This window comes from Diabrotica virgifera, chromosome 7 (assembly GCF_917563875.1).
Source record: "Diabrotica virgifera virgifera chromosome 7, PGI_DIABVI_V3a".
In the NCBI taxonomy this organism is placed as follows: Eukaryota; Metazoa; Arthropoda; class Insecta; order Coleoptera; family Chrysomelidae; genus Diabrotica; species Diabrotica virgifera.
Window position 1 is genome coordinate 186,773,661 of NC_065449.1, and position 23,620 is coordinate 186,797,280.

Below are 23,620 nucleotides of genomic sequence, written 5' to 3' on the forward strand. Positions count from 1 at the left end.
TATTCTATTATTATTGTTAATTAAAGTATAAATGTATACCGCTCAAATTTACTTGAAACCCTTATAAACAAATTAATGTACAATTTTTTTAAGAAAATTATAACTTCAAACGGGTATAACTTTAAAACAAATGAAGATAAAATAATTTAACAAACTTTGTTTGGAAGCCTATTAATAAAACTTTAAAATGAGACCTTCTAAGGCTCATTTGCATGCGTAGAAGCTGAGTTACGATCGATAAAGCTTCGAAAAATACTTATTTTGCAATTTGCATTGTGCACTAATTTTACAATATCTTGAGTTCTAACTGTTGGATTTAAGTTTAGTAAACGTTTTTTCTTCGTTTTTTATTAACGAACAAATTTTAGAGCCTTATAAACAATTTATAAACAATTAAATTGTTTATAACAATTTTTTGACCACTCGAAGCGAAATTTACCCTCGAAATTCGTAATCAGCAGCCAAAAATCCATAAGAAACCGTTGAGTTTGTCTATCAGAATTGAAAAGGACACAGTGACGCCTCTGGCGCCTAGACTATAATACCTACTTAACTTTGAAAGTGTTGTGTATAAGATAATAAAACATTATATTAACATAATACTGCTTTTAAATAATTGATGGATTCGGCCGTTACTTGATGTAAATTCATTTTATCTAACAATACACTGAAAACTTTTGTTTTCGATATTTCCACAAAATTTATTACAAATTAATGCCACCTGTTTCGGCGAAACACATCACTTCAGAAATGCACCCTGCCGAAACAGTTGTAGTGACATCAATTTGTAATAATGTCTGTGGAAATATCGAAAACAAAAGTTTTCAATGTTTTATTGTTAGATAATACAACTTTTCCTATGATTTTTCTATACAACTTTCTCCCCTATCTCTCATTAAAATAAAGATATTGAATTCGGTAGTATGAAAATTGATCAATACTTTAATTACACATTAAAACAAAAACATTTTTTTTTTGTTACTCTTGAAGACGCTTTGTTGTAACGCTTTTTTGCACCTTTAAAGGCTTTCTTAAAATTCATAATACGAGCGATCCCTAATTATTTTCATCAAAGCTACCCAAGCAAAAAAATTACGTATTTCTTGTTTTAATCTGAATTTGTGGGGCAAAGCATAGGTTATTTACATTTGAGTTTGACACTCTGTCAATGTCAAACTAAATTTTAAATTAGGTATTAATAAAATATAAATGACATTAGATAGTGAATTTAATTGGTATATAAAATAAATAAGATGTTTAAAAATACAATTTGAGTATATTTTAAAAGCAACTTTAAAAAGGTTTGTACGAGTATACGGCCTCCCCTTTAACGGGCCTACTTAATAATAAATGGTCTCTTCCATCTATTGTTGACGATTCAAAACACTTTACTATACTTCATCAATAATTAAATTTTTCGCCAAATTGAAAAAAAATATAGGTTACTTTATTAAGACAATAATTAAAAGCTTTATGTAACTTTATTTATAATACATTTCGAGCATAGATCGCTTTTGTTCATCCGTGAAAAATATTTTTAATAATAATTTTCTATACTAAAACTTGAAAAGTCAAAGATATCTGAATTAACCATAGATATGCACTGTATAGCTATCTCTGTCCTTCAGAGCATACTATGATGACAATAATTTTGGATCACTGGATATATTCAAATTACAGATCTAGTATTTTGAGCAAAAAAATTGTATCGTCAAACTGTATTTTCACATTGTTTTTTTATTATGTTTGTATCACAAACTAGCAAAATAACAGTTGAATTGAAAAATCTGTAGCAATGCCATTAAATGTTTAAACTCGAGATTTTCCGCAATCTGTGTATATACTTGGGTCAAAATTTTTATAGCCTCATATTTTCTCCTTTAATTAAATACGTAGTGTATGTCGCAGGAATCCGTTGAATGTACGTTTTTATGATGTGACAGAGTGCTAACCGACCGACCAACATACCTCAGGTCCTAAAAGTATAAAATAAATTTATTTTCTAAAAAGGCATAACAATTGCATTTCTCAAAATTTCTGTAATAAGTTTTAACTATAAATACTAATTAGAAAAAAAACCTAAACTTATTTTAAAGAATCACAAAAAAAAATGGAAAATGGATACCAGAATCTACAAGGGAAGAAAAGGTTAGAGCATTGATAAGTGATCCAGAAATAATAACGACTGGCAATAAGTGGCAAAAACATTTTTTATGTAGCGATTGAATAAAAATGAAGAAGAAGTAATAATACTAACATATGAAATGGTAGATAGAATAATAGCAGAAACACGATCAGAGCAGGAAATGGCAAATAAAATTAAAATATTAATAAGAAAAAATACAACAAAAAATCAGTCGAACTAATAATATAGAAAGACTTAAAATCTGTTACTAAGTAGGCCATAATATCGACAAATGATATAAGAGAAAGACTTAAAGAATATGCAAATATGTAGTATATTAGAAAATATTAACCAGGAAAAAAGACATCCTGAAATATAGAATTTTTTTAAAGGTAGTCTGCTAATGGTGTTTTTACATAGATTTAAGAAGCCCGAGATGTAACATGAACCTATTTAGATAGCTGCGCGAATGTTGCCTTGTTTCTAAACAGAACTGCAGGGGTGGGGAGCTTCTACATAAATGAAACAGAGTTGGATTCAGAATAATTAATAATATTTATTGAATTAGTTCCGAATATAACACAAATTAATATACACTTATTTAACTAATTACACTAATCGTATTGACTAATCACAAAAAACAACATAAAGTTTTACAACAAAAATAATTAATGATCAAAAACTAAAAAATATTTTCATTGTCCAGAAAATAATGTCATTTTATTATGAAAAATTCTTTTACTTTTACTAGTATCTATAATTGTTTTATTATAGTGATGAATTCGGACGTTAATGTAGGTGAAAATTATTAATTTTAATAAATTGGAATAATGTGACTCTAAAAAGGAATAATGTTTGAAATGGTTGTTTAAGTTCTTAAATAATAATTGTTCTGGTAATTCTTTTAATATTTGGACATTAACAATATTAACATTAATACTTTTATTAATGTTTATGTGGCACTGTAGCACTTTTTCGGCAGTAGAGCAAATAATAACAACATCGTTGGATGGATAAGTTAAATTTAATGTATCTCTTTGGTTGATGAATGATGTCAACAAGTCTGCTCGGTCTCCTATAAGTTCGTTTACACAGTCTTCACATTTCAAAATTTTCGATATTTTATAAACGACATATCCTGAATTGTATATAATAACTTCTCTCTTGTAATATGTAAATGATAAGTTCCTTAATTGAAGTGATATAAAATTCGTATTGGATATGTCATCGATTTCATCAACACATTCGACTTCAACAATTCGTTCTCTGCCACAAGACTTATTAATTATTTTTTCAGGAGCCATAACTGTAATCAGTTCTAAAGGAATACAATTTCCTCTAAAACTATCCCTTAGTTCTAAATGTTTTAACATTTTTTATGGGCTGCCTTAAACTGTTTAGCAGTTGGATTATTGTTATAACCCCCCATTGATCTAATTAACCCAAAAAAAAGTTCTGATCTTGATTTAATTTATAGGTTGGAATATACACTAATAAATTTGTTTCCACTAATTGTTTGTACAAATGTTGAAGACTATTAATACAAAATAGAAATCCCAAAACTCCCATTTTTCTCTTGCTTTCGCAAAGCTTTACCCCGTTAACTAAAGTTAATGATTTTAAATATTCAGCAGTTTCGGTTAAAAAGTCATTAATTTTGATATAATTCTCTGCATTTAAAGGCTTTTTATAATCTTTTTGTGACATATTTCTAGAATTAAAAACAGCAAACAAATTATTTAAGATACGAATAAAATTGACCGTAGCAGCAGAGTTACTAAATTGTTGTAACTGTAAAACTTGTGTTAAATATTCAATAGCATGTACCACAGAGTTACTAAATAATTGTGTTGCCAACCTTACTTTCATTTTGTGTTTTTTATAATTAATATGAGATTTTTTAAGTTTATTTCGTAAATGAACCCCCTCTTCCTCTTGGAGTTTATTTAATTCCTTAATATATTTCCACTCTACAGTTTCACCATTATCAGCAACTAAAATTAGTTTATCTCCTAGTGTGTTTCTTAATAATTTTATCATATGACACGGGTCGAACAGAACTGCAATTTCTTTATTTGAATTTTGTAAAGTAACCCTAACTCCTTTACAATTGTCACATTATTTGATGCACCATCAAAAGTTACTGATATCACTTCTACACCAGATTGATTTACCAAAGGACATCGCACTCATCTTATGGAAAATATAATGTCACTCAAATTCAATAAAATTTATACGAATAGATTCGTTTTAAATTAACTGTCAATTCTTATCATTGCGCCAACTCTTAATTATGATTAATTACGGCGCAAATTGCAATTAAAGTTTATCGAAATCACATTTTTGGAGTCTATAAACGTGTTAGTTATAATCACTATTGCTCTGGGTGCTATTCAAAACAGCTTAAACCCCGCTGGGCCTAAGCGGATTAGTGAAACTATTATAATAAGATGCTTAAGAGCTCGAGAAGATTTATGAACTAACTATAATTTGGGTATTTTAAAATATTTTTTCTCTCTCTAACTTATGTACCTACCCATTTGATTTCAGATTGATTTATATCAATTTCTGCTTTTATTATTGAAAATTAAGAGTTGGCGCAATGATAAGAATTGATCGTTAAATTGAAACGAATATATTCATATAAATTTTATTGAATTTGAGTGACATTATATTTTCCATAAGATGTGTGCGATGTCCTTTAAGCATTGTAATAATAAATTTTGTTTTTGTTTGCCAGTTAATGAATCAATTAAGAAATACAATACGGGAAGTTTCCAAGAGCTATTAATACATACTAACATAAATACTATTGCTTCCTTGGCAATTGAATGACAATCCGTTTGTAAGTCAACTCCATAATCTACATATCCATAATATCACACACTCTTGATTATACACCATCAAATTAAAGTAATGTATCAAAAGTAACTGTATTAATCAGTAATAATAACTAACTTATGTTTACATGCATTATTTACTCTGGATAATGATTATGTGAGAAGTTTGATGAAATATGGTGTTTAAATTTTTGTAATATTTTTTTAAGTTATATTACATTGCATTAATATATATATTTAGAATAAACAACTAACAGACTACGACATCTTGAGCATATACATATATAAAAAAATAAACAAAGCAATACAATGCTAAAATAAGTAACTCGGTACTTTTTACAATTACAAACAATCGGGCCTAATACCACCCTGGCCCTGGTGTCGAATGTAAACAAACCGGCGCGGCATTTGAATTTAAATACTGTTCAATACTTACGTAAACAAATGAATACTTCTTTTATCACGTCGGCATACTTTAGTTTTGTTGTATACACATTGTTTTACAATACATCGACTCATTTTGACACTAAAATCACAAAAAAAAACAGAAACTATTTTGATATTCACAATTTAATTGCTTGCGTTAACCTTCAACGGCACGAAACAAAATATGAGCTTCGAACATTATCGGCGGTTCTCGTCACGATACGATGCTAATGTCCACTCCAATTGGTGAATTGGCGTAGGTAGGGATAAAGAAGAATTTGGCACGCTGCGCAATGAACCATGTTACATCTCGGTGTTTTCATTAATCTAAGTGTTTTTATTATAAAGCATTATGGAGCATACAAATAATTTTAGTAAAAAATATTAAATATATAGATATAATAATTTAAAATCAAATGCATTCCTTTAAATCTATCAATTGTATAACAGTGAAGAAGTGTGCTTGGCTTGCCACCGCTCAATTTACAACTAGAGGTTGGCTGATCGTCATTATAAACGTCCATCAAGTTTACAGAACAAAGTCAGCAGAACACAGTTATTCTTATAGCATAATTAAGTGTAAATAAAATGTAAAGTTAATGTTCCAAGAAAAAATTTATTGCTTTTTTTTTAAGTTATCGCATGTTCTGCTAACTTGATAATCAAGCTAGCAGAACAGTAGTTCAAAAATTTGATAGATCATCTATAATTGAATGCCAAAGTATTCTCTGAATTAAATGCAAATTTAATGTTCCATGAAAAAAATTATTGCTTTTTTTAAGTTATCGCATGTTCTGCTAACTTGATAATCAAGCTAGCAGAACAGTAGTTAAAAGATTTGATAAATGATTTATAATTGAATGCCAAAATATTATCTGAATAATATTCCAAGAAAAAATTGATTGATCTTTTTTTAAGTTATCGCATGTTCTGCTACCTTAATATTCAAGCTTGCAGAACAGTAGTTCAAAAATTTGATAAATCATCTATAATTGAATGCCAAAGTATTCTCTGAATTAAATGCAAATTTAATGTTCCAAGAAAAAATGTATTGCTCTTTTTTTTAAGTTATCGCATGTTCTGCTAACTTGATTTCAAGCTATAATAATAATATAATAATTACTACCAAAAGCAGATGCGATTAGAAACTCTAGAGCCATTCTCCTTCACTGCACAATAGAAGTTTTTATACCATTCAGGGTTGCCAATTTAGTAGATTTTCTACTAGATCTAGTAGAATTTCTTGTGATTTAGTGGGAAAATTTTTAATCTAGTAGATTTTAGAATCTGGTAGAAAATATAGTAGATTTTAGTAGTAGAGCATGCGTTAACTTAAAAAAAGGAGCTTAATCTTTTCTTGGAACATTAAATTCGCATTTAATTCAGATAATACTTTGGCATTCAATTAAAAATTATTCATCAATTTTTGAACTACTGTTCTGCTAGCTTGATTATTGAGTTAGCAGAACATGCGATAACTTAAAAAAAGGGCATTAAATTTTTTCTTGAAACATTAAATTTGCATTTAATTCAGAGAACATTTTGACATTCAATTAAAAATGATTTATAAAATTTTTGAACTACTGTTCTGCTAGCTTGATTATCGAGTTAGCAGAACATGCGATAACTTAAAAAAAGGGCAATCAATTTTTTCTTGGAACATTAAATTTTGGCAGAGAATATTTCGGCATTCAATTATAAATGATTTATCAAATTTTTGAACTACTTTTCTGGTAGCTTGATTATCAAGTTAGCAGAACATGCGATAACTTAAAAAAAGAGCAAACAATTTTTTGGAACATTAAATTTGCATTTTATTTACACTTAATTATGGTATAAGAATAACTGTGTTCTGCTGACTTTGTTCTGCTAACTTGATGGACGTTCATTAAAATTTAGAAGAACCATCTAAAACTATGTAACGGGACAAATATGATGGTGTAAAAATTCGTAGGCAATAAAATAATATAATTTAGGCGACGCGGCAAATTGTGTTTTATGTCTTATGTCTTTTATGTCAACCCGTTTTATGTCACATAAAACGGATCGACAAAAATTGGATGCAAGCAGCCCAAAACAGGAATACATGGAGAAGACTGAGGGATCCAGCAGTGAGTAGATCCGGGTTGAATGATGAATGATGAGGCAAACTGTGTAGCTAGTAGCTATTGCTAAGGAAAGATCGTCTGCGCAGCTCTACGAGGAGTCGGAAACACCGGAGGGGATGAAAAGGTTATGCAACATTGCTAAACCAAGGGACAAGTCCCTTGAACTATGTCCATCATTTTGATTGACATCAAAAGACTTGACGTAGGTACGGCAGATTAATGCAGATGGAAGAGTGTTAAGAACCGATGTTGAAATAAAGCGAAGATGGTATGACTGCTTTAGGAAGTTGCTAAACGAAGATAACCAGAGAGACAGAGGATTGTAACAAAAAAAAAAGGTTCTGTTGGGTGAAAGTAAAGAAAAGATAAACTCCAACAGAACTAGGAAAAAGAAAAAACTAATGAGTAGCAAAATTAACAAAAATGAAAAGAGAAAGAAAACTAGATGTAACTAATGGAACAAAAAATGAGAATAGAAAGAAAATAGCTTCCCGTTGGAGAAGCTGAAGTAACAAAATAGACAGAGGCAAACTGAATGAAGTTAGGCTAGCGATATATGCAAGAGAACGACAACTTGGCACTCAAGGATGGATACGGCCTATTTGCATGCCTGTCAAAGACGGTACCTCAAAGTAGATAGTGATGTTGACTAGAATGGAAATATTAAGATAAGAATAAGGTACTGAACATGAATAAATACGAATAATTGTTAATGATCAACAAATTGAATAAAAACAAACAACATGGGCGCCAGGAAATGATCTCCGATCAGTTTCCCAGGTATCTTACACTGCTGTCAAATATTAAATATATTAAATCAGTAAATGTGAACATAAAGGAATAATAAGAATAAATGATATACAAAAAATTAAATATTTATTAAAAATATCTACCTAGATTTGCACAATCTCTTAAGCAAAGTCTCTCTCTCAAATTAAGCAAAGTTAATGAATAAACAACAAAAAATTTGGGAAACAAGCAATTAAGTAATATTACAAACTAAATTTATATAATGAACTGAAATCGACCAAATTAACAACAAAATACAATAAGTAATACCTTTTTGGCAGATACGCCGAGCTCAACGTACGATACCGCAGGTTTATACATGAGTTTGGGATCTTACTAAACTTTTATGTATATAAAAAAACCAAGAAATGCAATCTAAATCTGAAAAATAATAATTACTAAACATAGTGAATAAATAATTATCTGTGACATGGAACACCATATACAGAAAGTTACTAACGGTCACCAAACTTAAATGTTCCCGAACAAACCCCTTCATCGAACGACTCCAAGAAAAAGTGCGATGCTGCAATCCATAAAATGTGCACACGGAGAGTGCTAACCTATCCTATCCGTAGGTGCAGGTGTAAAGACGACGGAAAATGGAGCTGAAACGCTCCAGCTTGCTTGTTCACCCAAGTGACTCATGGTTGGAAATTGTCCTACCTCTCAGATGGTATTGAGAGGTCTAAGCTGTCACGTGAGTGGCTAAAAAACACAATTCCTGTTTATTTCAATTTCTTAAGTGCACGAAAAAAAATCAAGGGACAGAAAGAAGAAAAACTAGGAAAATGTTTTTAGGATAGATAGTAATGCAAAAAAGGGCCATTAGTTACACACACAAAAATACTGAATACTTGACCTTGACAAAAATGAATGTACCTATGTGACAATTTCAAACTACAGGCACGTGGATTTGGGATTTAAATACAGAATAAATATGATTTCTTTAAAATAATTATAGGATACTTATTAATGATGTTGGAATACAAAGATAAAATTAAGATAAGAGATACAGATAAATAGCTTAAAAGTAAGGTTAAAAGTAAGAATATTACTTATAGATATTGGAATAATTAAAAGATACTAAATTCACTGAATAGATTTACACATAAGATTTAATTAAAAAGATTATATCGTCGGCTTACTGCCAAAACCAACCAACTCCATTTTTAAAAGTTTTGAGAAACCCACATTTAAACTTTAATTTGAAATAAAAAATCGTCTGAATTTAAACAATGATTTTATAATTGAAAAGTATGACAAAAATATTTTTCAGTTATTAAATAATTTTTTTAAATTCAGTCGATTTTCAATTTCAAATTAAAGTTTAAAAGGTAGATTTCCCAAAACTTTTAAAATGGAGTTGGTTGGTTTTGGCAGTAAGCCGACGATATATGTCACCATGAAACAGAGTGACGACAGGTTGTTATAAAAAAATTAATATAAAAAAAATATTGGTAGTTGCCATGTAACACGATGATTTTATGCAGAAAACCCCATTGGACGGATTACTTATTTCTTCCCAAATACTCCTGAATCCTGAATACATTTGCTGATCCATATTTCGAAATTCACTTATTTTAACTGAAACAAGGTATTAACGTGTAAACTTGACCTAAAGTCACATGCCACCCTGAACAATTTCCAAGCAAGAGTAAAGTCCGATTTTTTCGTCTGTCACAAGGACGACCTCAGAACACGAAGTAATATTCACCGATACCAACCCACGAAACTAATAGGTAGTTTTAAGTGTGTTTAGGTATGGCGTCATCAAAATAAATATTTTTAAAATATATGAGAAAATAATATTTATAAATGGGGAATTACAAGAAAATTAGAGAAATTTAACAAAGAGATCAAACGAAAATAATTAAAAAGTTCAAAAAGAATTTCGTAACGTATCGAACCGTTACAGGATCCCAAATGATAATGTAATACTGGGGATAGAGAGCTTATCGAGGCGTTAAATAGGATGCAGAATGGTAAGGCAGTAGGACCTGATGGAATACCTTTGGAGGTTTGGAAGGCCCTAGGAGAGGAAGCATTTGATATTTTGTGGCAAATTATGTATAAGAAAGACATGGGTTCCTGAGAAGTATGTTAGGTTAGTTAAGGATATGTCATAAGCGTATCTCAATGTAATAGGCGAGCGGCACACCCCTAATTTGAGGCTGCGAAAAAAATGCGAAAAATCAATTTTGATAATTTTTCAACATTACCTCACTGTATCTTTGGTCGCTGCTAATATTTTTCTTTGAAAATTTTACTGTATCATCTTTCAAGTATTTAGATAACAACGAATTTTGTCCGAAACGTTTAAACAAATGAAATACGCCAGTCAATGGGAGCAAGAATAGGATATTACCTCCTAATTCTATCCTACTGCATGGATTTTAATGAAATTTTGGTCCTAGCCTTTACTTATCTCCTAATTCAAAGTCTACCCTATGCCGATGTGTGCTTTTATCATGGGGGTGGTTTCCACCCTTTCTGAGGGGTGGAAAATTTTTTGGTTAAAATTACCACAGAATTTGTTGAATTTATTCGTGGTTGAAAATGGGCTATTTTCATTGAAACATAATACCTTTTTGAACGGTTTTTTGCGAATACCTTAAAAACCATGTATCTAACTAAAAAGCTATATTAAACATTTTTGTAGGCTATAAAAAAACAAAGAGACACTTGCCTTCATAAATCTTCTAGTTATAATACAAAAAGAGATATGGTAGGTGAAAATAGTTTGTTTTTTGGTACATTCCCAAATTGGTGTATTCAACTTCAAATAACAGAGAAACGGTCGAGTTTAGGTCTATAATGCTACCAATACCTTTTGTAGTGCTTGAAAAGACCTTTAAAATGAGCTGCATTAAAGGTTAATTACATTAAAACTAATCGAGATATGCTGCAAAAAAAATTAATAACTAATGTGTTTTAAGAAAAAATGAGAAGTAATTTTAACCCCCATCCACCGAAATGTAAATGCATCGTTTTCCTTCTACAATATCTTTTATTATAGTGTTATTTCTATGTTCAAAAAGTTGGACCTGTTTAAAGTGAATGGTTTTTTGAAGAAAAACAGATCAAATTATAGAGCGCATTTTTAAATTATCGTAAAAATCTTCCTTTTTCTCCATGTAACTTGAAAATGATAAGAGATACAATAATGAAAAATAAAAAAAAATTCTTATCTGTAAAAACCCTACATTTTTGTATGGTATCTTTTTTCGTATCTCGTATCATTTTCGAGTTACATGGAGAAAAGGAAGATTTTTAAGAAAATTTAATAATGCACTCTATAATTTGATCTTATTTTTTTCAAAAACCATTCATTTCAAACCAGTCCAACTTTTGAACATAGAAATAACACTATAATAAAAAGTGTTGTAGAAGGAAAACGATGTATCTAAATTCCGATGGATGAGGGGTTAAATATATTTCTCATTTCTTCTTAAAATACATTAGTCATCAACTTTTTTGCAGAATATCTCGCTTATTTTGAATGTAATCCACATTTAGTATTGCTCATTTTAAAGGTCTTTTTAAGCACTACAAAAGTTATTTATATCATTAGAGAGATATTGCAAATTTAACACAGCCTACGTTGCGGTATTTACACCGCGCTATGTTGACAGAATTGACATTTCTCAGACGTTTCATAAATGCAGATATTGCTTAACATTTTGGTTGCGGTATTTTACGGCTCGATTAAGATTAGTTGTTGTTTATCTAATTTGTACTCAACATCCAGAATTTAATTTAGATGGAAGAAAGGTTTGTATTTTCTTCCAAATATCGAGCAAGAGAAACAAATGATCCTTGAATCCTTGATCCTCTTCATGTTTTCCTGATCTAACGTAAAATTTTCTGGAGAAGTCAATGGATTTTGACATAAAACTTGTTTTAATAAACACAAATCGTCATCAGACGTAAATCTACTTTGCTACTGTCTGAGGTACCCATTTTAGCAAATTATTACGAATAAATTTGGTTTAAATGAAAGGTAAACAACAAACATAACCTGAAAACAAAATAGCGCAACGAATACCGCACAGCGTAACGACTCCCCTAATAACGGCAGGCCGTATTTCCAATAACGCAGCGTAAGCTAGATATCACATCTGCGCATGCTCTACTGTCAAAATAACGCGTGCTGTAATACAGCAAGTGCAAAAAAGACTCAGCAATATCTCTCTATTATAACCTAAAATCGACCGTTCTTGTGTTATTTCAAGTTGAATACACCGATTTGAGCATGCAGCAAAAAAACAAACTCTTCTTACCTACCATATCCCTCTTTGTATTTTAACTAGAAGATTTATGAAGGAAATAATCTGTTGGTTTTTTTATAGCCCACAGAAATATTCTATATAGTTTTTTGTTAGATGCATAGTTTTTAAGGTATTCGCAAAAATCCGTCCGAAAAGGTGTCATTTTTCAATGAAAATGGCCAATTTTCAACAACGAATAACTCAAAAAGTATTGAGTTTTCAAAAAATAAAAGTTGAGTGACGAACTTTTCACTTTATAATTTTAACCAACACATCTTTAAAATATGAGTCATGAAAAAGTCTTCTGAAAAATTTAAAGTCAATATATCAGTAGGAAAAAAGTTATGTGACTTTAGAAATCTCGTTTCGCGCATAGTGTGCAACGCATTCGGTAACGCGACAAATCGAAACTCAATGCTCTAAATAAACGAATATTATGCTATGTTTAAAACTTACAGTATAAATTGAGTCACTATCATTGATTTGAAAATAATCCACAAACTTGGGTTTTCACTGGAAAAATTTCACTTCATACCGATTTGCGCAGATATATAGGTACCTATTCACGTATTATCAGAAACTTTAGGAAAAACCCTCATTGGCTCTGATACAGTTTTATCGTTATTTTATATAAGAAAAAAAAAGACTGTTTTTACGGCATTAAAAAATGTCAAATCATCATCATCATTCTCTTTGCCTTATCCCTATGCGGGGTCGGCTTCCCTAATTGCATTTCTCCACACAACTCTACCTTGGGTCATATCAATGTTAATCCCCTTTACCAACATGTCCTGCCTTATCGTCTCCCCCCAGGTCTTCTTTGGTCTTCCTCTCCCACTCCTTTCAGGAATCTGCATTTCAGCTATTCTTCGTATTGGGTGATTAACGTCTCGACGTTGAACATGACCAAACCATCTTAACCTATGCTCTCTCATTTTGGCATCAATTGGCGCGACACCTAGACTTCCCCTAATATACTCATTTCTAATTTTATCCTTCTTTGTCACTCCACTCATCCATCTAAGCATTCTCATTTCCGCCACATGCATTCGTTGTTCCTCTTTCTTTTTCACTGCCCAACATTCAGTTCCGTACATCATAGCCGGTCTTATGGCTGTTTTATAGAATTTTTCCTTCAGCTTCATTGGAATTTTTCTGTCACACAACACACCACTCGCTTCTTTCCACTTCATCCATCCAGCCCTAATTCTACTGCATGCATCTCCATCTATTTCTCCATTACTCTGTAATACCGATCCTAGGTACTTAAAACTATTGCTTTTCACAATCATTTCACCATCCAAAGATACCATTTTATTTGTAGTAGCTCCATCTTTAAATGAACATTCCAAATACTCTGTTTTTGTCCTACTAAGTTTTAAACCTTTTTCCTCCAGAGCTTGTCTCCACTGTTCCAGTTTTTGTTCTAAGTCTCTTTCACTATTTCCTAGTAACACGACATCATCAGCATACATTAAGCACCATGGAATGTTACCCTATAGTTTCGCTGTTATCTGGTCCAAAACTAATGAGAATAAATACGGACTAAGCACATGACCAAAATTGAGCCTTGGTGCAATCCTACTTTCACATGAAATTTATCAGTCTCTCTCACACCTGTCCTAACACTAGTTGTTACTCCCTCATACATATCCCTCACAATCTTTACATATTCGCCAGGGACTCCTTTCTTATTGAGTGCCCACCACAGAATCTCGAGGAACTCTATCATATGCTTTCTCAAGATCAATGAATACCATATGAGCGTTTGTTTCTTTACTCCTGTACTTTTCCATCAACTGCCTTACAATGAAAATTACATCTGTTGTTGATCTACCCTGCATAAAGCCAAATTGATTTTCGGATATTTCGGTCTCTTCACGTATCCGTCTATCAATTACTCTTTCCCATATCTTCATGGTGTGGCTAAGCAGTTTTATAGCCCTGTAGTTTGTACATTGTTGTATATCTCCCTTGTTTTTGTAAACAGGTACCAGTATACTGCTTCTCCATTCGTCTGGCATATATCCGACTTCCATAATTCTATTAAATAGACCTGCTAGCCACCTTGTTCCTGTCTCTCCCAATGCTCTACATACTTCCCCAGGAATATCATCTGGTCCTACCGCTTTTCCTTTCTTTATTTTTTGAAGCGCTTGAGCCACTTCCTCGTTGGTTATTTTGGTGACCATTGCTGCTACTGTCTCCGTTGACTCTACAGGCTGTCTGTCAAATTCTTCATTTAATAAGCTATCAAAGTACTTTCTCCATCTCTTTTTGACATACCTTTCGTGAACTAGTATTTTATTATTTTCATCTCGGATACATCTAATCTGATTAAAATCTTTTGCTTTCTTTGCTCTCTGTTTTCCTATTTTATATATCTTCGTTTCGCCTTCCCTGGTATCAAGTTGATTGTATAGGTTTGAATACGCTTCTGCTTTGGCTTTTGCTACTGCTACTTTCGCTTCCTTTTTCGTCACCATATAGTTTTGAAGATATGTGTCGGATCTGGTTTCTTGCCACTTTTTATATAATTTTCTCTTCTCTTTTATTTTTCCTTGTACTTCGTTTGACCACCACCAAGTCTCTTTATCCTTATCCTCTAAAAAATAATGTCAAATGATGATTTGAAAAACTTGCTGATTTATGCAACGTGCCCATTGAAAGAGCCATAGAAATATGTAGTAACCCTTTTTATGTGTTTATGGTCAACAAAAAAATTCCAAAGTTACACAGACAGATATCAATTCTTTAAAATATCAAATGGCTATTTCTCAAGCTACACTTTCCAATATACACTCACCGGCACAGAATTCCGCCACCCAAAATTTTTGATTAAGTTTGACAATCTATAACTTTCTTATTTGTACTCCGATTTTCAAGATTCTTGAATCACTTTGTAGGTACATGTATTGATGTCGTTTGTTATTATTCCGGTAACAAAAAAATTTAGCTTAGATGGCATTATACGGGGTTTAATGGAAACGTTGAATTTTCTCCTAACTTTAAAAAATTCTGTGGAAAAATTGGAGGGTTGATTTTGTTTCATACTTCTTTTGTATTATCCTGGAGGTATCACTAAGGTTTTGTTTTTTGAATTATCTGAATATCTCTTTTCTTGTGAGAGCTGTAAATGAAAACACAGCTTTGAAGGTTTTTTTAATTAAAAATATCAAACGCACTAAAATTAACAACACAAAACAAAATTAACAACAAAATCCAACAATTCAATAGCAAGTATGTCCACCTCTTGCAGAAACGACTGCTTGCAATCTGTTTGACATCGAATAAAGATGTGTTATCCTTGCCTGGGGAATAGCCCAATGTTCCTCTACCAGAGCCATAACTGTACCAAATTCTCTGGAGGCCTAGGATGACGGCGAATAGCTTTTTTTAATTCATCCCATAAATGCTCAATAGGATTGAGATCTGGGCTGCATGCAGGCCATTCTAATCTTATCAATGCAACCTTTATTTTATGAGTCCATCAGAGTTTTTAGTTACAAAAAATGGTACAGCTCTTACAAGAAAAGAGATATTCAGATAATTCAAAAACAAAATTTTTAGTGATGCCTACGAGATAATATGACAGGACTATGAAACAAAATCAGCTCTTCCATTTTTCCACAGAATTTTTTAAAGTTATTATAAAAATTTTGGGTGGCGGAATTTTGTGCCGGTGAGTGTAGTTAGTAAATATTTAAATGAATGTGGATTGTGGTGGAGTCACTGAAGGTGGATATGAGCTGTTACCTCCGATTTCGTTCAACCTCCATCGATTTGCATGAAAATTGGTGAGTAATTAGAGGATATCTCAAGAAACAAAGGTGATATGGTGCCAACTTGCGCTTTTACCTTGGGGGTGGATGCCACCCCTTCTCGTGGTGAAAATTATTTTATTAAAAATAACCCCATAATTAGATAGGGGGACAAATTCTAAGCAAAATTTGTTATATAAAGTTATTAAAATAAATCAAAACTTTTTGAGTTATTAAAGATCAAAAATTTTAATTTTTCGTAAGAAAAATGCATGTTTTTAACCGATTTTTCATAGATAAATCAAAAACTATAAGTTTTTACAAAAAAGGTATTACATATTACCAAAATTGAAGCTATAGTCCGTCAGCTATAACTTTTCCCATGCGGTACGGTACGATTCATTTTCAATCAAATCAAGTCAAAACATAAATTGAAACGAACGACGATGCTTATATACATTTTGTATACTATATACTACACACATCGGCGTACGTTTCACTTTCTGTTTTGACTTAATTTGATTGAAAATGAATCGTACCGCATGGGAAAGGTTATAGCGGACGGACTATAATAAAAAATTAAATAAACTTTTTACTAAAAAACCTTTTAATATTGACTAAAAGTGAGCTATAGGTAATTGAATGTATATTTTTCTCGGCGAGTACCCAAATCTAAGTATTCAAGCTTAAATTACGGGAAAATGATGCATTTTATAACATAAACTTATTAAACATTTGTGAAAGTACTTAGAAATATCTATCAAATGAGATACCGAACAAGTTAATAGCATTAAAATTTATGCTCCAAAAGTTTTTCAAACTTTATCTTTTAAAAAATTTTCCAAAAAATGTTATCGTTTTTTTTAATAACTCCGTTAATTTTTAAGATATCATATTCACCTAAAAACGGTTTGAAAGGTAATTCCAAAGGCTATTAAACCGCGGTAAATTTAATCTTTTAAACCCCTTACTTTATTAAAAATCAAAGATTAAATGGCCACGGTTACATGGTTCTCGCAGCAAAATTTAAGCTTTAAACCTTTCTATCTCGGTTATTTTTCACCCTACAGAAATGGTAAAACAGGTATAATATTTGATATAGAAAAAATTAATATTTGGTTATTTACCATTTTTTACGTATATTGAGTATTTTTATAGTTATTATCAAAAGAAAATGAAAATGACGATAATTTTAAACATTCTGATTCTTTTAAATTATATATTTTTTTCAAAAATACGCATTTTAAACCGGTGAAAATTGTTAAAATCATTACTTATGCTAATACAAAGAAATTGTTGTAAGGATTACTATACGTTTTAATTTTTGTTGAAATGGCGTATGTTTTATTTTTCACTTTTTCCTAAAAAATTCGAAAGGGTTCATCATTCGCACTTATTCCATTCGCACTTCCCATTCTTCGAAAGGGTTCACTTAGTTTCTTCATAACTTGCTTAATTTTGATGCTATTAACTGCTTCTGGAGCTCATTTGTTAGGTATTCTGAAGTACATACTTTGATAAGTGTTTAGCAGGTACATTTTATGAAATGTATCGTTTTCCTGTTATTTAAGCTTGAATACTTAGATTTGAGTACTCATCGAAAAAAATATATATTCAATTACCCATAACTCACTTTGAATTAACATTAGTTTACTATTTTGAGTGAATAATGTATGTAGTCAATTTTTTATTGTCTTCAATGTTGGTAAGAATAACTTTTTTGTAAAAGCTAATAGTTTTTGAGTTATACGTGAAAAGCAGCTTTAAAACATGCATTTTTTACGAAAAAATAAAATCTTTGATCTTTAATAACTCAAAAAGTATTGATTTATGTTAAAAACTTAATACAACAAATTTTGCTTAGAATTTGTCGCTCTATCGATTTATGGTATTATTTTTAATAAAATAATTTTCACCCCAGAAAAGGGGTGGCATCCACCCCCAGGGTAAAAGCGCAAGTTGGAATCATGTCACCTTTGTTTCTTGAGGTATCATCCTCTAACTACTTACCAATTTTCATGAAAATCGATGGAGGTTCAACGTTATCGGAGGTAAAAACCTTCAGTGACTGCACTATTGCTTATCAATGATGAAATTATCTGTTCTGCCTACTACGATGGATGTATGGCAATGGAACTGCTGCAGAAATATTTTTGTTCGTGCAACGGAAAAAAATGTGCGTCAACATGATGTCTGTTCCTGCGTATAATTTAAGTTAGAATGTTGTGATATCTATAATTGTAATAATTCGTGCCATAACAAACTTGAAACAGGAGATGTAGAAGTAACACACGATGTAACTGTAATAATTTTATTAAATTTTCGTCGCGTAACTTGACACTTTGTTAAAAGTTACTTAAAATATCTTGGAGAACAATCGAGATACTTATTATAATATCACCATTAAAGTTTTTTTGGTAAATGTTACGACGTACTAGAAGTGATGCGTTATGTTTGTCCAGGATTTTATTGTAGAAGCTTATAAACCATTATTTCTCAATATATATCTCCTTGTCTATGCTGTTACTAATTGCTCTCAAACTACAAGAAGTTTTACCACCAACTCTTTGACCAATTCATGTTAAGTATCAAATATCCTAAATAACTGTCCAGACCAAGAAGTTCGAAATCGCCTTGTAAAATTATACCAGGAACAAATTTTCGTATCAGAATTTCCCAGAAATTGAATCCGATTTACCATTTGAAATATGATAAGTGGATGATAAGATCAATATTGCAGCCGGTACACTAATTGGTATAGTGTATAGTTTACAAAGCAAGGGCCTCGTTTCCGTAGAAGTTACCAGAAGTTCAATTTCAGTATTCGTAATGGTTACCTTTTCATTCAACTTTAATTATCAATAATTATACATACCTATACGTTAGATAATAAAAATCGATAAATTATAAATACAATAATGAAGTTTGAAACAAAGAAATTCATGGAGCAATTAAAACTTTAAAAGAGATACGGTAAAAAGAAATAATAGTTACACGAGACACGTTAAAAAATGTTGAAATACATAAGCAAAGAACTTAAAACTAGATATAAACATGTCAAAATAAGCAAATTAAGATCCAGGATCCATTAACTACAGGGTTTTTGGGAAAGCTGAACACGACTACGCCTCAGGACCGATCACCGAAGCACTTGGTGCCCAGGTTCACTGCTAAGCACGTTATCTTCTGGTGTTTAGAGGGTTTTCGGCACTAAATTGATGCACACAGAATAGATTACTCGGAGATTTTGGGGTCGCATACGCCTTCATCCAAACTCCAGAAGATGATATGCCGTAGTAGTGACCTTGATAACCAGGTGGTTCGGCGGTTGGTTCTAATGGCGTATTCGTATTCAGCGAGCCCAAAAACGACCTAGCAATCTATTTGCCTATTTTCACGGCTGGAAACCTTCTAAACTCCAGAAGATGACGTGCCTTAGTAGTGACTGTGTGCACCAAGAGCTCCGGGGGTCAGTTCTAATGGCGTATTCGTGTTCAGTAACCCTAAAACCCCCTGTGTAATCTGCGTGCATCAATTTAGTACCAAAACCTTCGAAACTCCAGAAGATGATGTAACGACCCCGTTGCTTCGTAACATGATAATTCTTATTTTAACTTAATGAATGCCTAATGACGGTCTAATGTTCGGTTGTAAAGTTTAATTTATGTTGATATTTTGACATGTGTTGATAGGAACTTATGGTCTAGCGGTTTAAAAAGAGGAAGATATTAACTATCTTAAATAAATTGTATGCGTACTTACGTTGTACTTTGTGAAGATTTGTTGTTTATTTTGAGTTGTTGTTGTTCTGGAATAGTGTCTATAGATTTGGGGATCCTGTGTGAGTGGTAGGTTGATAATGAGATGTATTTCTGCTGAACGACAATATTAAAGGCCTCGGATGATTTATTAAGAGAAATAGCTTCTATTATTTTCCGAATACTCAGTAGATTCCTGTTTAGCGTGTAACTGTTTCCTGTTTATCGGATGATAGGCTATTGATTATGTACTATAGAAAGGAACTACAACGTTAACGGGGTTTTATTTCATATGGTCAATGAATCTCTATATATGAAAAAACAGCGGAGTGCTACCATTTAAAGGGGTGCGTTTTTGAGAAATGGGTGAATTAGTCCCTGGGCACAGGTTACATTAGGGTGAGTTCTATGCACTTTTGGTACAAACACGTCTACATAAAAATTGTACCTGGTTAAATTTCCTATCTAAATATAACTTTTTAAAGTCAAAGATACTTTTTTTTACAAAAATATATTCAAAAGAAAAAGCCCAAAGAAACCCAAAAGAAAGAAATTTTGTTTTTTGTCCCATAACTTTTGTCCACGGGGATATAGGTATAGACATTGCTTCACAGAAAAAAAACTTACATATTTTCTCTTTAAAATGATGCTTAGTAGAGGTCGTTAGGATTTACAGTTTTCGCAATATGATTTTTCAAAGTTCGCCACTCACAGCAATTTTGGGCAATTTTCCTTGTTATTTCGCAAATATTTTTCTGTAACTTTTTTCTACGCAACTTTAGGCATATGCAATGGTACATGTAAGAGGAATAGAAATCAATTACCTTAAAAATGTTCTACTGTATAATGTTGTACGACTTCTTTTAAAGAGGTTATCTTTTTCAAGATTTTATACTTTTAACAAGTTTTTATATTTTTTACGATTATTTTTTAAATTTCCCATTATAACTTTTTTTCTTCTACATTTAGGTATATATTATATAATAAAAAAGAAAGCTTATTCTGTTTACTTTAAAATGGTGTATTATAAAAAATTCTAGGATTGTTTTTGAATAAGATATGCTTTTTCAAAGTGTAATAAGTACTTGCAACGATTTTTGATTTTAGGATTATTTTTTAAATTTCTCCTTATAACTTTTTTATGTAATTGTGTGTTATGAGTTATGATTGAATCTTATTTTTTATAGGTAATACTTTGGATCCACTTGACTCGGCCGGGCAAACTTCAAAATGTGGATTAATTCCAATATTTACTGTCAAAGCTTCTGCACCACAAGCTTTGCTTGAAAAAATAGCATGTAAATGTACCAAAGGATGTACAAAAAACTGCGGTTGTAGGAAGATAGGAATTAGTTTTTCAATATTCTGCAAAGGGTGCATGTGCATGGGTACTAATTGTGGGACTCTAAGATAACTGAGGTGTCAGAGGAAGATATTGAAGCTAATGCTAACGAAGAGATGGACTTTGATTTTGAAATTTTTTAAATGTCAACGTTTAAATAATTTTAACTAAAGTGATGTTTTCTAAGACTAATGTTTATGTAATTTTTGTAAAAGAAATAATTTTAAATAATACAGGTAAAAAAATATCAAAGAATCACTCGGTTTCCATTATTTAAATATAGATGATACACCATTTTAAAGAACAGAAAGTAAGCCCTCTTTATTCAGCAATATATAGTATATTCATGTACAAGAAAAAAAAAGTTATAATGAGAAATTTAAAAAATAATCCTAAAATCAAAAAGCGTTGCAAGTACTTATTACATTTTGAAAAATAATATCTTATTCTATACTGTAACTATAACTATCTATACTATAACCAATATATTTTAGCATATAGTGGAGTGAAGAAAGAAGAACGAGCACGAGCAGGCGTAGGTATACTTGTCCATAAAAAATTTAAAGACAACATAAGTAACTGCCGTTACGTCTCCGAAAGAATAATACATATGAACATCACAATGGACTACCAAAAATTAAATGTTATATCTATCTATAGCCCCGAGGACTGCAAACCTAAGAAGGAACGAGAGGCATTCTACGAACAGTTGCAAACCATCCTGGACGATATACCTCATGAAGAACACTTAATTCTTATGGGGGATTTTAATGCACGAATCGGAAATGAAATAGTTCCAGGAGTAAAACAAAGATTCAATGAAAACCATGTCAACTCAAATGGAGAACTCATGGCTAATCTCTGTGCTTTTAACGAACTGCGAATCAATAATACATTTTTCGACCATAAGCTTCAGTATAAATATACGTTTGAAAACTCCAGGGGGCACAAATCTATGATTGACTTTATAGTCACTAATAGAAAAATCCACCCAGAGCAGATTCTAGATATTCGAACTTTAAACTCGGCAGACGCAGGGAGTGAACACAAATTAGTCCTAGCAAAAATAAGAATGAAACTAACACCAAAACATTTTCCACAGGAAATCACCGAGGAAAAATTCAATGTAGAATCACTGTGGAACGATTCTACCAAAGAAATGTACCAAAGGAGGCTAGCACAGAAGATACAGCTGAAGCAGATAGACGACATCGAAGATATAAACGCGAGCTGGGAGAAAATTAAAAACAATATTGAAGAGGCAGCAACAGAAGCTCTAGGAAAACGCAAAGTCATACTGAACAAAAGAAACAACAACAATACACCATGGTTCAGAAAAGAAATAAAAGACAAATGTAAAGAGAAGAGAGACGCCTACATGAAGTATAAAACATCAAACACTCCAGAATCCAGAGACACCTATAGAAGAATACGAAATGAAACAAAGCAATTGGTACGAAGAACAAAAAATGAACACTGGGAACAGTTTACAAAAAGGATGGAAAGCGACTTCTACGGAACACAAAAACAAATATGGAGATTCATAAGAAACCAACGGAAAGAAATGGCAGAATTGAAGGAATACAATAACATACCAGCAAACGAATGGGAAAGATACTTGACGGAACTGTTTAAAGGAAAGGAAAATCATAATCAAAATAATAACCTACCTGAATTAAGACACGAAATTGAAATCAGTTTTCAGGAAGTAGGGGTAGCCATAAATTCACTCAAAAATAGGAAGTCACCAGGACCAGACGGAATAACCAACGAGCTTCTAAAATACGGAGGAGAAAGTATAACCCTAGAGATGACAAAACTTATACAAAAACTAATATTGCACTGCAAGATACCAGACGCATGGAGAAACAGCATAATGATACCAATGTTCAAAAAAGGAGACAAAGAAGACCCCAACAATTATAGAGGTATAAATCTACTAAACACCGCACTTAAGCTAACCACAAAAGTCCTAACCAACAAAATCAATAAACTAACAACTTTATCAGATGAACAACAAGGATTCAGATCCGGAAGATCCTGCGTAGACGCCGTATTTGTACTGAGACAAATCACAGAAAAGGCCATTGAGTACAATAAACCAGCATATCTATGTTTTATAGACCTGACAAAGGCTTTCGATCGCATCCAAGTCGAAGACGTCTTACATTTACTGTATGGAAGAAACATACCAATCAAT